Source organism: Muntiacus reevesi, chromosome 17 (genome assembly GCF_963930625.1).
Source record: "Muntiacus reevesi chromosome 17, mMunRee1.1, whole genome shotgun sequence".
NCBI lineage: Eukaryota > Metazoa > Chordata > Mammalia > Artiodactyla > Cervidae > Muntiacus > Muntiacus reevesi.
Window position 1 is genome coordinate 44,590,034 of NC_089265.1, and position 17,976 is coordinate 44,608,009.

The 17,976-nt window shown below is 36.5% G+C and overlaps 1 non-coding gene across 1 annotated transcript; it reads left to right on the top strand.

Annotated features, from left to right (window-relative positions):
- The first annotated feature begins 1,583 nt into the window (after positions 1–1,583).
- TRNAC-ACA (transfer RNA cysteine (anticodon ACA)) lies at positions 1,584–1,655 on the top strand. Its single transcript has one exon. It is a non-coding gene; the product is annotated as a tRNA-Cys (tRNA).
- Positions 1,656–17,976: the final 16,321 nt, after the last annotated feature.

A 17,976-nucleotide genomic window follows, 5' to 3' on the forward strand; every position in this document is an offset into this window, starting at 1 on the left:
AGGTCTGTGTACATCGATCACATTTCCTGAATTTAGCATGTAATAGACACATTGGTTAACAACAGGATTGAATAGTTTAAATTAATACAATCCATGAAATTCTCAGGTTCACAATACACAGCATGGTATCACATAGGTCTTGTCTGCAAAATCTTTACTACTGTAATGGAGAGACAGGACATTAACTCATAAGGCAGAAAAACCCAAGATTCTTTTGATTATTGTAAATGACAACACACAGTGTCTTATACAACAGAGATATTCAGTCTCTTTTTGAGCAAGTAAGTAATATATTTAAATTAAAAAATGTGTAGGAAAGACCATATGTGCTTTGAAGTGACAGGAAAAAGAGCAATGTAATTAGCATAGCAAGCTTCATTTTTTAGGTCTTTGCAGCAGCCTGAATAATGGCATTCAAAGATACAAGGTCCTAATTAATCTCTGGAACATGTAATTGTTACCTTATATGAAGAAAGAGTCTTTGCAAATGCGATAGAGTTAGGATTTTGAGAAGACTATTCGGCATTATCTGAGTGGGCCCTAAATGAATCACAAGTACCCTTATAAGAGTGAGGCAGAGGGAAATCTGACCTAGACAGAAGACATGACCATGGAAGAAAGGATTGGAGTAACGTGGCCACAAGCCAAGGAATGCCTAGAGCCACCGGAACCTGGAAAAGACAAGGAACAGATGCTCCTCTACAGACTATGCAGGAAGTATGGCCCTGTTGACACCTTGATTTTGGTTAGTGATACTAACTTCAGACTTCTGGCCTCCAAAACTACAAGAAAATAAGTTTCTGTTGTCTTTGTGGTTGTTACATTTAGGAACAAGAAACTGATACAGTCATAATTAAGTTTCAACATAGTATAATTATCTAATTATCATTTTTCAAATATATATAAATATCTTTTCCTATTTATATGCATGCTAAGTCGCTTCAGTCAAGTCCGACTCTTTGTGACCCCATGAATTATAGCCCATCAAGCTCCTCTGTCCATGGGATGTTCCAGACAAGAATACTGAAGTGTGTTGCCATTTCCTTTTCTGTTAAAACAACCTAATAAGAAAAACTTAAATAGAAGCATTATTAAGGATGGTATGAAAATATGCTTTTAAGGAGGTAAACCCACAGGTTTGAGAACTATTCAAAAACGCAAACAGACTTAAGAAATTATAAACCTCCACTGTTACGTATGGCCATTAAACTCAATGTGGAAGCTGAATGACTCCAACTTACAAAATGCTTCACCCACTTTCTGTTGCTGCCTCAATGAGAATTTTCTATACCCTGTCTTTCCGAATAGGTATCCAAAAGATTCTTTGTGAGACTCTCATCTATAAGAACCTCTCTAGATTTTTCATGTGTGGATTTTAAAATATAAGCACCAAAAATGAAATAGTGTTAGAAAGCTAGAAATGTAAAGGAATTATGAGGAGACTATTCCCCAAAAACTTACTCTGAAATCGCACTAAAAGAATGGATGGTAGAACACTGAATTTCTATTATTACCTGAGGCCTCAGGAAAACCTATTTTTTAATAATCCTGTTATCCCAATGGTTTTTTGTGAAGTATTACCTTCCCTGGTGGCTCAGACGGTAAAGCGTCTGCCTACAATGCGGGAGACCCAGGTTCGATCCCTGGGTTGGGAAGATCCTCTGGAGAAGGAAATGGCAACCCACTCCAGTACTCTTGCCTGGAAAATCCCATGGATGGAGGAGCCTGGTAGGCCCACGGGGTTGCAAAGAGTCAGACACGACTGAGCAACTTCCCTTCACTTCACCTTCCATTGGTTGAGACGAATGTAGAGCAGCACCAAACCAAAAATATGAGTTTTTAACATGTTTTTATTTCACAAAAACAGAATCTAGGCATTCTGTCTACAGAATCAAAGTATTGTTTGGGATTTATTTGGCACCTGCTAAGAGAAACAAGTCCATGAAGACAATTTAATAACATAACTTAAAGCAGGTATTTAAGAAAGCATGGGAGACGTTAACACATATTTTTTTCTTAGAAATTTTATAAAAACATAATAAAATACTGAGTTAAGTAGGCTAAAATTATCATTTTTATATTCAATAAATTAGTTTGAATGGTCAACATCTTCTTACCATCTAGGAAAAAAATTTTTTGTTTTTCTCCCAAATGAGTAGAACAAGCTACTTAAAGATATGAGGGTATGAGGACTTGTTGAACTCTTGTTCCATAATAGATCATTTAACAGTGGAAAATATATTTGGTTTCCTGGATAATTTCCCCATCATTGTAAATAGATGGGAATTTTTATTTAAAATTCTCAAAAGGTACTATACTTTTTAAAATATAACTATTAAGAGCCTTGTGGTGTTTCCAGTTTAATTACAATTGTATTTCAAATTGACTTATAAAACAAAAAGTCTTTTAAAGGCAATATCCCACCTATATTTTTGCCAATATTACTGAGGTATAACTTCCATACAATAAAATGCACTCATTTTAAACATACATATCAGTGAGTTTTAACAAAATTATATATCTGTGAAACTGCCACCATGAGATACAAATATTTCTATCACTCCCAAAAGTTTCCTTGTGCCCCTTCCCAAACAGCAAAACTCCCATCCCCAGTCCGAGGCAATCACTGCTCTGCTATAGATTTAGATTGCTTTTTTTCTGGAATCTCATACAAATGAAAGCATATGATATGTACTCTTTTGACTTTTTTCACTCAACATATTATTAGGATTTAACCATGCAATTTTATTTATCAGTCCATTCCTTTTTATTGTTGAGTATTCTATTGTATGGATATACCACAATTTGCTTATTAATTCACCTATTAGTGACCTTCCAAGTGTTTCCAGTTTGAGACTCTTACAAATAAAGCTGCTATGAACACTAAAGTGATACTCTTCGGGTGGTGATATTTTTGTAGGGACTACAGAGATATATGGTAAGTGTATGCTTAATTTTATGAGAAACTATAAAACTGTTTTCTAAAGTGTTCTGAAGTGTTGCACCTGTTTATATTCTCACTAATATGGGAGTTTCACTTGTTCTACATCCTTATCAATACTGGGCATCAATTTTCTTAATTTTAGTCATTCTATCTGGTGTGTAGTTGTGGTTCTAATTTACATTTTCCTGATAAAATACTGATATTGAGCATTTTTTCATGTGCTTACTGGCCATTTTTATATCATCCTTTGTGAAGTTCCTGTTCAAACCTTTCAGAGAACAGTCTACTTGTTGAAAGATATCTACCCATACTAACACAATGCCCAACCCATGAATACCCAATAGTGACCGAATGAATGACTTGGTGCTATATTATCCTATGACATTAGTGTCTTAGGGCGTCCCAGATGTCACTAGTGGTAAAGAATCCTCCTGCCATTGCAGGAGACCACTTGCAAGAGATGCAAGTTTGACCCCTGGGTCAGGAAGACCCCCTGGAGTAGGGTATGGCAACCCACTCAAGTATTCTTGCCTGGAGAATCCTGTGGACATAGCAGTGTGGTGGGTTACAGTCCACAGAGTCGCAAAGAGTTGGACATGACTGAAGCGACTTAGTGTCTTAATCTAAGTTAGTGGATAAAGAATCTACAGGAAACAAGTATTGGAAGCATATCTGAGAAGGCATAAAAGAAGTAAAGTGTGAACAAAACAGAAATATTAAAGAACCCAGCACGCTGGGTTCTTTCACTCTCACATAGACACGTAAACAAGAAGTACTCTAAGAAAATGACTTTAGGAGAAGACGTGATTACTTTGAAAACCAAACAAATCATTCCACACTCATCTCTAACTACTGCCTTACCTCAACTTTCAGGAAGATTTATTTTATTATCCCTTCAATACATTATTTTCCTGTACTTGATGAATCATTTCTCTTTATTATGCTCTGTCACTGTCAGCAAATACATGAAAGAAAAAAATTTAAGTTTAAAATTTAAGTTTCTAAGACGACTATAAAAAACTTTTTTTTGGTGAGAAAGGCCTATGGAAATAGGGAAAAGAAATGGGGATGAACATTAAAGTAACTGGAAACATCTTTTTAAAAGGATGAGAAATTGCTTTAATTCAGCTTTAACAATATGCTTTCAAAGAACGAATATTTGATGGAACATAATGAGGGAATATTTGAGTCCAAGCACCAGCACTGGGAATGATCTTGTGTTGGTTCTGAAGTGGCAAGCAACAGAAAGATTCCAACAAACTCAAACAAAAGGGAACTTATCGAAAAAAATATCAAGGACTCCCAGAGCCTCCAGAATGCTTGAGAACCTAGAAAAGAAGCAGCAAGGCGATTCTAGATTGAGGGAGCTGGAAGCTCTGCAGTGCTCTTAGCAGGAATGGTCTCATCAAGACATGCCCTCTGCTGAGATGGAGTAACTTCAGCCTCAAGCAATCTTATTGTTCATACTCCAAGAATGGAGATTCTAACCACCTATGCTTTAGGTCTCATACCTGCCCCCACAACCAGGTATTGGTGGGTCCCTCATTACAGCCTCAATGACTGTATCTAGGGGGAAAGGGTATCTGTGCATTACAGGAAACAGAAAAAGATCCTGAGCATTCAGGAACTAATCAGTCTCCACTAATGACTTCAGGTAAGTTAAATATCTCAATCTGTAAAACTCTTCTGAGAATGGCCCTTCCTCCCCAACTAAAAGGTTCCTAAAAGGCTCTAATGATACAAGTACATAAGTGTGGTGAAAACCATAAGACACCTAGAAAATGTTAACATTTCCTTACACTGATAGGAACCTAAAGCAGGCATATGAAAACACATCGTAGTGAACATAAACTTGAGAAAAATAAAACTAACAAGCCATCATAAAATGTAGTGTCAGAGCCGTTACAAGTTTTGTTTATCTCAATATAGCATCTACTTCCTACAGCGATTTTTCTTCCAGAATAACTTACAAAGCTCATAATAGAAAAGGCTTTATGGATAAGATTTAATGTAGTACAATTATTTACAGTGGTAGTAAGGTGTGGGTATTTATTCTAAAAAGACTTTTCCTATTAAAAAATTTTCTCCAAAAGGACCAAAAAACCCAATGACTGGTTAGATGTTTCAAGTTTGAGAACTTCTCAGTGTAAATTCTAGTGGTGTTTCTGTTTGTTTGAATGTTAGTAGGTTTCTCTTTGCCTGAGGAATAATTTATTTCTGAGCACGATGAAAAATCAGTCAGATATCAAGTCAGGTAATTTACTGTGGCCATAAATCTTGAATTCTCTTAGTTTTCATAACTGGGTAACTAATAGCAAAAGAGACAAAAACATCTGCAATAAAAATTTATAACCAGAAATAAATGTCACAAAATACTTATCCTTAGAAGCTCTAATATAACAATGTGAAGATAGTGAATGCCATTGAACTGTACACTTAAAAATGGTAAAATGGTAAATTTTGTGTTACTTATTTTATCACAATAAGAAAGCAAAACTACCTTAAAAGTTGACAAAAATCATCTCATTTTGGATAATTTCCTTCCCATAATATATCAATCTGATGGTTTCCATTCCATAATAAAGATCGGAATAATGATAACAATGCTCCTATCTTGGTTCAGACACATATTTCAGGTGTAATGCTCACACTCAATATTAAAGCTCCTGAGGTTCAATGAAATCCAACAAAACTACTTTTTTAGATAAAATTATGAATTATTGTCAATAGTCAACCAATCACTTGGACTAATTAACCTGGTGATCCAGTGGCTGAAAGTCTGCACTTCGAATTTAGGGGCAGGGGTTCAATCCCTGGTCAGAGAACTAAGATCCCACATGGCATTCAACAAAGTCAAAAAAATAAAATTTTTAAAAATAGTCAACCAACCACAGTCCAACTGGTTATACTCTTACATTTAAAATGTGCTGCTACATGGGAAGATGTTTAACGTATTAATTATTCAGTTCAGCTCAGTTCAGTCGCTCAGTCGTGTCCGACTCTTTGCGACCCCATGAATCGCAGCACGCCAGGCCTCCCTGTCCATCACCAACTCCCACAGTTTACTCAAACCCATGTCCATCGAGTCGGTGATGCCATCTCATCCTCTGTCATCCCCTTCTCCTCCTGCCCCCAATACCTCCCAGAATCAGGTTCTTTTCCAATGAGTCAACTCTTCGCATTAGGTGGCCAAAGTACTGGAGTTTCAGCTTCAGCATCAGTCCTTCCAATGAACACCCAGGACTGATCTTTAGGATGGACTGGTTGGATCTCCTTGCACTCCAAGGGACTCTCAAGAGTCTTCTCCAACACCACAGTTCAAAAGCATCAATTTTTTGGCGCTCAGCTTTCTTCACAGTCCAACTCTCACATCCATACATGACTACTGGAAAAACCAGAGCCTTGACCAGAAGGACCTTTGTTGGCAAAGTAATGTTTCTGCTTTTTAATATGCAATCTAGGTTGGTTATAACTTTCCTTCCAAGGAGTAAGTGTCTTTTAATTTCATGGCTATAATCACCATCTGCAGTGATTTTGGAGCCCACTGTCTCCCCATCTATTTCCCATGAAGTGATGGGACCAGATGCCATGATCTTAGTTTTCTGAATGTTAAGCTCTAAGCCAACTTTTTCACTCTCTTCTTTCATTTTCATCAAGAGGCTTTTTAGTTCATCTTCACTCTCTGCCATAAGGGTGGTGTCATCTGCATATCTGAGGTTATTGATATTTCTCCCGGCAATCTTGATTCCAACCTGTGCTTCTTCCAGCCCAGAGTTTCTCACGATGTACTCTACATATAAGTTAAATAAGCAGGGTGACAATATACAGCTTTGACATGCTCCTTTTCCTATTGGGAACCAGTCTGTTGTTCCATGTCCAGTTCTAACTGTTGCTTCCTTACCTGCATACAGGTTTCTCAAGAGGCAGGTCAGGTGGTCTGGTATTCCCATCTCTTTCAGAATTTTCCACTATTAGAGAAATGCAAATCAAATCTACATTAAAAAAAAAACTACAATGAGATATCACCTCATACCAATCAGAATGGCCATCTTTTAAAAGGTTACAAACAATAAATGCTGAAGAAGGCATGGAGAAAAGGGAAACCCCTTACACTGTTGGTGGGAATATAAATTAGTACAACCACTAAAGAGAACATTATAAAGTTTCCTTAAACTGAAAATAGAGCTACCATATGATCCAGCAATCCCACTCCTGGACATACATCCAGAGAAAACCATAATTTGAAAAGACACATGCACCCCAAAGTTCACTGCAGCACTATTTACAATAGCTAAGATATGGGAGTAACCTAAATGTCCAATGACAGGAATGGATAAAGATGTAGTACATATATATAATGGAATATTACTTAGTCATGAAAAAGAATGAAGTAATGCCATTTTCAGCAATATGGACAGACCGAGAGATTACCATACTAAGTAAAGTAAGTCAAAGACAAACATCACATGATATTACTTATATGTGGAATCTAAAAAGATGGTACACATGAGCCTATTTACAAAATAGAAAGAAAGTCACAGATGTAGAAAACACACTTATGGTCACCAAGGGAGAAAAGGGGGGAGGGATAAATCAGAAGGCTGAGATTGACATATAAACACCACTATAGATAAAATAGATAACTAATAAGGACCTACTGTATAGCACAGGGAACTCTACTCAATACCCAGCAATGACCTATATGAGAATAGATTCTAAAAGAGAGTGGATGTATGTATGTGTATAACTGATACGCTTTGCTGCATAGCAGAAACTAAACACTGTAAATCAGAAACTAAGACAACATTGCAAATCAAATATATTCCAATATAAAATTAATTTTAAAATAAAATGTTCTGCTACATATCATTCTAAATAAAAATTTTCACATGTTCCATATTTAACAATCTTCATAAACATTGGCTATCACCTTTGTCTCATACTACTCTTCATAAGGAGGAGAGAATAGTAGGAATCTGAAACATCTCAGGGTGGGTGGTGTGAGTGGAAAGTCTGGTAAGAAGGGGACTGGAAAAAGAGAGAATTAGAGAGGTGGCTGAAGAAAAGACCAGGACAAGAATGCTCCATAGACTGGCTTTATTGCCTACTTCCTCCTCTACAGAACCACCTAATTAAATGAACAAATGTGTCTTATATAAACCCCTCCTCATTCAGGCTGATGTTTAGAGGAAGTGTGTCAAGCACAGACTCTGAAAGGAGTAATGGAGCAAATATTACAGAGGCACGGTAATACTACTATCAACTTAGGAAGAAACCATGACCATTCTGATATCATACTAAAAGGAAAGTATGAAGAAAGGCAGCAGTGTGTTAGACGCTGAAGGAAAACACGACAGATTATCTACACAGTTATAAACAGACACTCACAGCAAGCAGTGCCATCTGTATGTATTATTTAAGGGATTGGTTTTCTGTCCTTTTGACTCGGGGAACCTTCTGCCTTTGAGATCCCTCAATCTGCATTCACCACTGAACACAGAGGCAGAGTTATGACCGCTTTGACCACACACCTAGCTCCCCATAGAATCGTAATAAACCTTTTACAAAAACCTGGGGTTCCAACAAGCAGTTCGAGAAATCAGTCTCCTTATGCTTTAGATAACATAATTTGAAGGTTTCTCTTGAAGCATATCTCCAAAGACTTCAAGTGAACAAATACATTTCCAAGATCACTGAAATTCAAAAGGGACTCCAAATGAGACACAGTCGGCTGAACCCATGTCATAGTGCTATGCTTGGCTTCTTATAAACAGTTAGCTTTTGAAGATTATTCAGCTGATAAAATACACACATTATTTGACATTTTCCAGTATCTCCGGATGTTTGAGACAACTACATATTAGAGCAACTCATAAAATCTTACCTTTTTGTTCAGCAGAGATTTAAGAATAATTTATCAACCTTTGGCTTTATCAGTTTACCACACACACAGTGATATGGCTGACCTTTAAAGGGCCCCTCCCTTTCATTACCACATTACCACATCAAGATGCAATATCTACAAAGCAAAAACTGCTCTAACTTCCATCCCAGCAAAGTGAACAAACGTATTCTGACTATTCCCTATATTGCTGATTATTAAGAGTTTCATTCAGTTCTTAGCACTTTCATTTCAGTCTCTCATCACTTGCTCAACAAAGCAAAAAACCTGGAGCATAACTCCATTCCCTGCTGTGAGCAAGTTGCTTTCATTACCATTAAATTTACTTCTCCTGTTTAGAGTAAATATTCACTCTTCGACAAGCAACTTCATACTGACAACATTATATGAAGTAAACAGGAAAAATCCAGTAAGGATGGCCAGAAAAATCTTTCAGTAGGATTTTTAATTTTATTTACGAACCACCCTTTTAACAACAATCAAAATTTGCCAGTTTGTTTTCAAGATTCATCCTTTAAAACCATTTGAGAATGTGACCAGAATACAGAAGAAGCAAACACTCCATCTAAGTAATATATAAACCTGTCATTTTTGAGTAAACATTCCTTTGTTCACTAGGAGTTATTTATTGTCACCATTCTCTACAGAACAGTCGTCTAGAACTAAAGCCTGCTACCATGAAAGTAGTTTTAAGTTTGTTTTCTTCCAATGTTTTATGATCATTACTGAACTTTTATGGATAGAAAACATTATCATGTTCTTCTAGAAATTAAAAAAAATGTTTTTGCTTTTAACATTTTGTTTTCAGTATTTCTGGTCATGGAATTTAAGAAATATATATTTGAAAAAATCTAAAAGGATAGCTCAGGATATTGACATTACAGAGCAATAACAGCTTTGCCTAAACCACTGAATAATATTTTTCTTCTATTTCTCACAGTTTACTTCTTTCTAAATCTTAACCGCAGCTCGCAATTTCATAATACAGAGAAACAATGTTTTTCTGATGGGGCAAAGATTATTAAGATGTCAACCAAGTCTTCACATAACTAAGCTACTTCCATCATCTGCCTTTCTTCCAAGTCCAGTAATGTTTTTACCTTGTCTTGGACAAGGTAAGAGAAGGGGCTGAATGAGGCACCTGGCTGAGCTTCTGGACCTTGAGAGCTCCCAGTGAGTGAATACAGCTCAGTTTTTCAACTTTAGGGTCTGCTTTTGGTTTCCACCCAGAGCTCCCATCATTTGGATTCTTAAGGATGTCTTACAGATCACTATCACTTTACATCATCATAAGGCTTCTTAAGATAATTCAAAACACAGTCTTCTGTGGAGAAATCTCATTTCTTTGTTGTTTTATATCTCAGTTCAGTAACCCTAGATCCAATTTATATTTGTGCTCATACACTGTTCAGAAACCATCATTTTGTGCCTTATGGCAAGCCATCTACCAATTCTTAAGATATCTGGGTTCAAATTTTCATCTTTTTTCCCACTACATTTCAGAAAACTCAACCGGATGACATGTATACCAAGATACTGTGCAAGGGGTCAGGTAAATTAGACATTTTGTCTTCCTCTGGGAGCTGGTAAGCCAAGAAGAGAAACAAGTAAGTATGCAAAGCAAGTTAAATAATCCAAATACAAGCAACATGATAAGACAGGACATAGTTCAAATGTTAGATTTACTTTGTGGCCACTTATTCTCAGCCAGTCAGTCTGCTTTTTTGGCACAATTTTACAGATCCCCTAAGTCCCACTATGACTTTGTGTTTAATAAGTCTCTCTTCTCTCCATTATTCTTTCTCTTTATGTGGTATCATTTGTCAGCACACAAACATGCCCGAGCATTATTCATCTTACAAGGAAAAAAGCACATTGACAGTGCATGCTCTCCTAAATGCCCATCCTGTCTCCACTATTTTACCTCATTCCTCAGTCTACTCCAAACTGGCTTCAGTCCCCATTACTGAAACAAAACTTCTTGGCAAGTTCACAAGAATATAAAACTGCCAGATACAATGGTCTCTAGTATCCTCATTTTTCTTGATCAGTCTCTGCAGCACTCAACCCTCTTATCACTTCTCCTTTCCTGAAAGATTTTCTCTTGACCTCTGTGACATAAGAAACTAAATACATCTCTGGCTGTTCTTTCTGTTTCCTTTGATGGTTCCTCTACTAAACATATCCACAGGGCTCTATTTTGCACTCCCTTATCTGTGTATTGTCATCCAAATCATCATTCATTTCCAGGGCTTTATTACCATCAATAAACAGATGATATGCACAGTATATCTTAGTCCAACCTCTCCTCTGGACTCCAGTCATATATATTCAACTAACCAACTTGATTCAGTCATCTCAAAATCAGTATGTTCAAAATTGGACTTCTCAATCTCCTCCAAAGCCTGTTTTCCTCCAGGTCTTCATGAATTCTGAGAATATTACCATCTACCCAGTTGCCCAAACCAGAAATCTGAGATCCAGTCTTGATTCATCCGTCTCTCTTCACACTCACACACATCCCAATTGCAAATTCAATTGCTCGTATCACCAAAATACATTAGAAAAAGAAAGTCAATTTCTCCAGATTGCCTCTGCCACAAACCTAGTCCCAGCCCATTATCATTTCTCACTGAGTTTTCCACAATAGCTTCTCAGTTCCTTGTTTGTCCCTTGTTCACTACTGTCTACGAAGCATCTGGTGATATTTTAACAATATCTGTAAGCTCACATCATCTCCCTGCTTAAATCTTCGATGGTTTCCCATCACACTTGCAATAAAATCCAGACTTCTTAACTTTCACCCACAAAGGGCTACCTATCTGGTCCTGTGTTCCTCCTCAATTTCATCTCCTAGAACTCTCTACCTCATTCTCTAGCTGCAGCCTACTCATCTCATTTAGCTCCTCAAACACACCAAAGTCCTTTTAAGAGGCTTTGCTTGTGTTTCTCTCTCCACTTGGAATTCTTTTCCCCTAACGAGATTTTCCTCACCTGTAGATAACAGCAGTTTCAATGCCACGTCTTCAGAGAGGCTTTCCCAGGGCCTCCCTCTAAGACCATACCACAATGCCAGTTATTTTTTCCATTGCACTTCACATTTCACAATTATGGTTTCATCTTCTTGTTTACTGGTCATGTCTCCCATTAGACGGTGACCTACACAAACACGGACACTTAGGACACTGCCTCACACTCTATAAGTAATCAACAAACCTTTAATAAATTAGTAAGACTATGGGAAATGACATACCCATACTGAGGAGATGAGTAACCTCTCCATCCCTACCGAGTCTATTTTATTTTTTAGAATTTAAAGAAATTATCTTCCATATGCCACATGCTACCATAGTTCCATTATTACCTAACTTGTTTTTCTCAATATATTTTCAAAGTAAGACTTGTTCAGCAAATTGGACATATCAAGAAACCAAAAGGCAAAAGTATGTCACTCAAAGTGACACAGTGTCAGGGATGGAATTCAAATCTAGCTCTAATTCAAAGACTTTTGAAGCCCTTTTGACTCCACGCGCAGAGCTGGCCCCGTGGGTATGAGATCGGTTTACCCCATAGGGCCCCACATGCTACACTTTGTTTAATGCTTTCCTGTGGCAGTCTTGAAATCCTAGTTATTTCTGAACATGGGCCTTGCATTTTCATTTTGCAAAGAGCTCCACAAATTATGCAGCTGCTCCTGCCTGTATCACAGATTTTGTTGTGAAGACCTTCCTAAATTTATTTCCACTAGCTTGGCACTTTCTTACTGGGAAGAATTTAGGATCCAAGCACACGGAGTGATTTACCATGGTATTCACAGTTGTAAGACATTTACTAGCATTAAGGAAAATAAATTTCCAGACCTAATCCCAGAGGTAATTCACTATTTTGTTTTCTCTGCCTTGAAAAATACCTGCTAATCTCCTTTTTATGTCTGTAAATCTGCACAAAAAGATTACCTTGAACAAAAGATTACCTTCTCACATCCATTTTTTCCAATGCCATGAAACTAGATTATTTTAGGAGTTCTTAGTCTAGAACCCAAACAAAGCCTTTGTCTAATAAGTTATATTGCCCTTGTTAAGCCATTATTTACAAACTTAACTAAAACCACAAATAACTGAATTGACTGAATATACCTTAGGACAATAATGTTGCCTCACTCACTATAATTTCTTTATTTTTAAGTGGTCACTGAGTCTACCCTCTACTGTGGAGTCTTCCTGATGCTATTAATGAAAATCCTACTGCTTTCCTGTCCTGAAGCCACCCACATCTTACTCTGAAGTCCATATAAGTCACGGCTCCAAAAGTGCAATGCCCAGACCAGCAGCAGCAATAGTAATAGCCACTGCATCCAGGAACTTGTTGAAAATGCAAATTCTCAGACCACGCCTCAGGTCTTTATTTATTGAGAAACAATGAAATTAAAGCCGACCGGAAGTTAGAGTCCACTGGAGAGTGGTTTTACAAGTCCTCCAGGTAATTCTGATATGTGCTAACACTGAGACCCACCATCACTGATAATACTTATGAAAACAGTATCCTAATATGGGTTATCATCTAAATCACATGAGGATCTTATCAAATTCATAATTTTCCCAGCATTGTCACAGAGGTGGAAAGTTCACAGGCAAGGTGTGGCCAGTCTAACAGTCTTTAGTTTTAAACAGTTCCCAGATAATCCCAATGGCCAGGAGGTTTGGGAACACTTAACCAATGTGGTGGCTATTTAAAATCGGTTACACGTTTTGATGAACAGTTTTACTCTTTGTCAAATTCCTTCAGAATTCCTGGATAGATTGTTTGTTTTAAATCTCACTCATGTATCCCTATAGAACTTGACAAATTTAATCTAAAACTACTTTTTCTGATGCTTCTATTTCAGCAACCAATTTGCAAGTGAAACAAGCCTAAAAGTCTTGCTCAGTGAAAAACATAAAACACAGACACAAAAAATACCAAAAACAATAATGAAAACAAATTTATACTCTCTCAAGACTTAACACTTGAGCACATATTTAATACATTTTAATCATGAAGTTGCCCTAGTTCAATCATCAGCTTCTCGACTTCGTCAATACAAAGGTTATTTAAAAAAAAAAAAAAAAAAAAAACTATAAAAATCATTAAAAAAAAAAAAGAAAAACAAACTATAAAGAATATTTTGAAGCAGATTTAAGGAGCACTTTATTGAGAATCAACTATGTGCACAGTACTGTACATCACTGGTTAACCACATTTTCACCCTAGCTAAAAGCCAGAAGCAAACTGAGATAAAAAAAAAATACTTTGACTAAATGTGTATCTTCACCATCCTCCCCAACACACTCCACCCAAACTTTCTTTCACATTCTTCAGAAGGATAAGAGTAAACTCTGTTTCTCATAGGTCATAGGTCAATCTTTGATGCACATCTCAGGAAACTTATGAGTGAAAATTTTAAAAAGAACTTTTAAAATTGCTCCACATTTTCTTTCAATCTCATCACTCTTTACGCGTACAGAATACGGAACCAGGCATCCTAATCGCAAACCTAAACTCCATGGCATGGGGCAAGTTACTTTATATCTCTGCATCTTGGTTTCCTCTCCCATAAAGGGGTACAATGAGGTTGTTATGTGAGCAAAGGATTCAATATACATAAGCCTCACAGAACAGCCTCTGGTACATGAAGTTGAACTTGTGCAACTGTTATTAACATGCCCAGGTCCCTGCTCTTTGCATTTTCACCTCCACTTTGTAGTTTGAATCTGCAAGCCCACATTTATGCATCTCCTAGAGCCCAGGCCCATGTCATCCCTGCCTCCAACAAAACATCTTTCTGTCCTATTCCTGATTTTCTACACTTAACAGTCTATACTATAAGTCTCAAGTTGTTTTCAGTTTCCTGTGTCATACAACTTCTCAATTCATGGTGTGAGAGGAACATTGTGGACATAGGTTTGGAGTCAGATAGATCTGGGTTCAAATCTTTATCTTCTTCCCCTCCTCTCCTGACTCATTTTCTCCAGCATCTTTGATCTAACACATCAGGCACTGCTCTGCCTCAGGACACTTGTACCTGCTGTTCTCACTGCCTGGAACATTCTTCCCCAGGTTAACTCCATGACTTGTTTTCTCACTTCATCTTGACATCTGCCTAATAGCAGCAATCAGAGAGGCTTCCCCTCCAGCTGAAATAGTAACCCCACTCATTCTTTACCTCCTGGCTTTGTTTTATTTTTCCTCATAATACTTATACACTAGACATTTTATTATATATTTATGTACTTTGTGTATCTTCTGTCAGCCATCACTAGAATGAATACAAGCTCCAAGAGGGATGCTTACCTAATCAGGTTGCTGTGTGGGTTGGATGAGATAACATATATAAAATATAAAAACTTCATAAATATAAAAAGTGCTGAGCACACAGCAAATGTCCATTTTCTCCCTTTCCTCATAACAACAAGTAAAGAAGGTAGGCACACTGTCTCTCTTACATCTCTACAACCACCTTCATCTCCTGACAATAGACATCCTAGAGACCCTGAGAAGAATGAATGGAAACTCTTTAATTTTATGGTCATAATTCAGAATTACAGCAAATGTCAGCACATCCTAATTAGATTTTAAACATCCTTGGTTGTGAAAATATAAACATATACTTCTTATTTCCATCAGAGTAAGATTAAATAAGAATGCTTGTGAAAAGGGCTCTTTTGATTAAATGTTTTTCCAGTTAATCAACAGCTCATTTTCTTTCACCCGTTGTTATTGAACATCTCCTTTCCTGATCTTCACTCAGCTTTTTGTCTTAGTAAGTAGGAAGCATGAAACACAAACCTATCTTTCTCTTATGTCTGAATATAGTATCTTGGTTCATTATTATGGACACTAATTCCCTTTTCATACACAATATTAAAGATACAGCCTATTGGCCTGATTCTATTCTGACCTCAAGAAAAACCAAGGTAATTACTTTCGCAGATTAAACTCCCAGGAAAGGCTTTTATTCATCTCTTATTTGTCACAAATTTCTAACACACACACACACATGCACATGCACGCACACACAGATTTTATTTAACAAGCATCCTATACTCAAGTTTCACTTGAAATTAAAGGTTTCTAAATCTGGTTCTAATTGACATCACAAAAATGAAATAACCAGAGTTTATGTAAAACTTGAAAGAATAAGTAAATGATTCAACATATTTTTTAAAATAAAGGAAATAAAGTATCAAAATCATGTAAATAAAATTATATTGTCCTATTCTCACCCAACAACAGTTAAGAAAAGTAGCGACAATAACAAATTATCATGCTTTTGTTTTTCCATTCAATAGTTTATTCCCAGGACTAAGTTTGTTTGCAGGACTGTCAATACAGTTTAATTGCTTTCATTAGTCAATATTGCTCTGACTTAGCCTCACCACCCAGTACTGACCTTTAAGCTATCTCCAAGAACAAATCACCTTTGTGAGGGAAAAGACATAAACCTTGTTTATGCTTTTTAAGTATTTTATCCCTAACTCATAAGTCAGCAGAGTATTGGGGAAAAAATTAATAGATGGTTGCATTTGAATTCTGTCTCTACCACTTCCCAGTTACCCTGGCTAAAGCAGACTTGATTTCTCTGAAATTCAGTTTCTTCATCTGTACTTTGGGCATCCAAATTAATCCTACCTCAGAATACTGTAAAGAAGATTACATAAGTGATCACTGAAAGTGCCTGGTATTTAAAAATATCAAAATAATGCATATTTTCCTCCTTTCCTTCACCCTTTTTCTGTCCAGGATATGGAACACCTAAGTCTAGAGCATTTTCATCATGTTTTTCATTTACTCTACACATAAGTATTGAGTTTCCACAACAAGTCAGGTATGGAGTAAAATGTGGGCTACGCTGATAAATAAAACACAATCCTTATCCTAAAGGAGATCCTAAACCAAAGTACTAAATTATGATAATCATTTTCCCCAGGAAGAAGGAATAATGCCCAGCCTTCCGAAGTCTGACAATGTGTATGATTCACAAACTGTGCAGTAATATAATATCTTGTGAATTACCTCACTGCTCAAATCAATGCAGGACCACGATGTGATCATACTAAGTTGTCTGTCTCCGTCGGTGAATCCAAAGGCACCAGTTATACAAGGTATCTCCTAGTCACACATTTTTTCCCTTCCCTATGTGTACTTAATGGGTAATGAGACCAAAAAAAGGAGGATTTAGCCATTATTTATCACTGGTTCCTTCTGCATCCATTTTTCAAAGTCTATTCATTTGGAGAATTTGACCTTCAAAACATGAATTAAGCTGTTGTTTTAGTAACTGTTTCCACTGCATTCTATAGTTACAATCCAATAACTTGATGCACTTTTTAAACAGTTAGCCCTTTCTGTAGCTGTAACCAGTTCATTCCCACTTTGTCCTAGGCTCCAGTAAGTTGAATCATTATTGTTTATCTTTCAAAGAAAACTAATTTCACTTAGTGCTAGGGTATCTAATACTTTTAAATACTTAAAACTCCATATTTGTTACAAAACGGTGGCCAATAACTCAGAACAAAGGAAAGCAATTTTAAAGTTAATTTTTTTGTTCAAAATGTGTCTTTACAAGGAGGGTCAACTTCATGATATAAAGTTCAAACAAATGGAAATAGATCCTATTCTGAAACTGGCACTATACTGGACAATAAGTTGGTGACAAATGTCTGTCAGGTCCAATTCTGCTACTTCCCGTCAATAATTTCTTTAGATTTTATTTTATGACATATTTTGTAAAGTCAACAGAAAGGAAATAAAATGAAGATTACTGACCAACATTACGTTAAACCTAATCACACATAAAAGTTATAATTAAAAATAACAATAATACACAGCTATAATCACAGGAAAACCCTGAGTCAGGAGTGATAGGAAGAGATGAATGCCTTGACTTATCAATTTAGTCAAGCTCGAGCTCTTTTGTCTTCATCTTTGTCCTTTTGCCTTTTATAGTGATCATATTATAATATATAAATATATCAAATTAATGTTGTACATCTTAAGTTTACACATGTTATAGTGAAATATATTTCAATAAAAAAAGAAATAGGAACATTTTTAAAATAAACAGAGGCAATTTCTCAACCTATCTGACCTT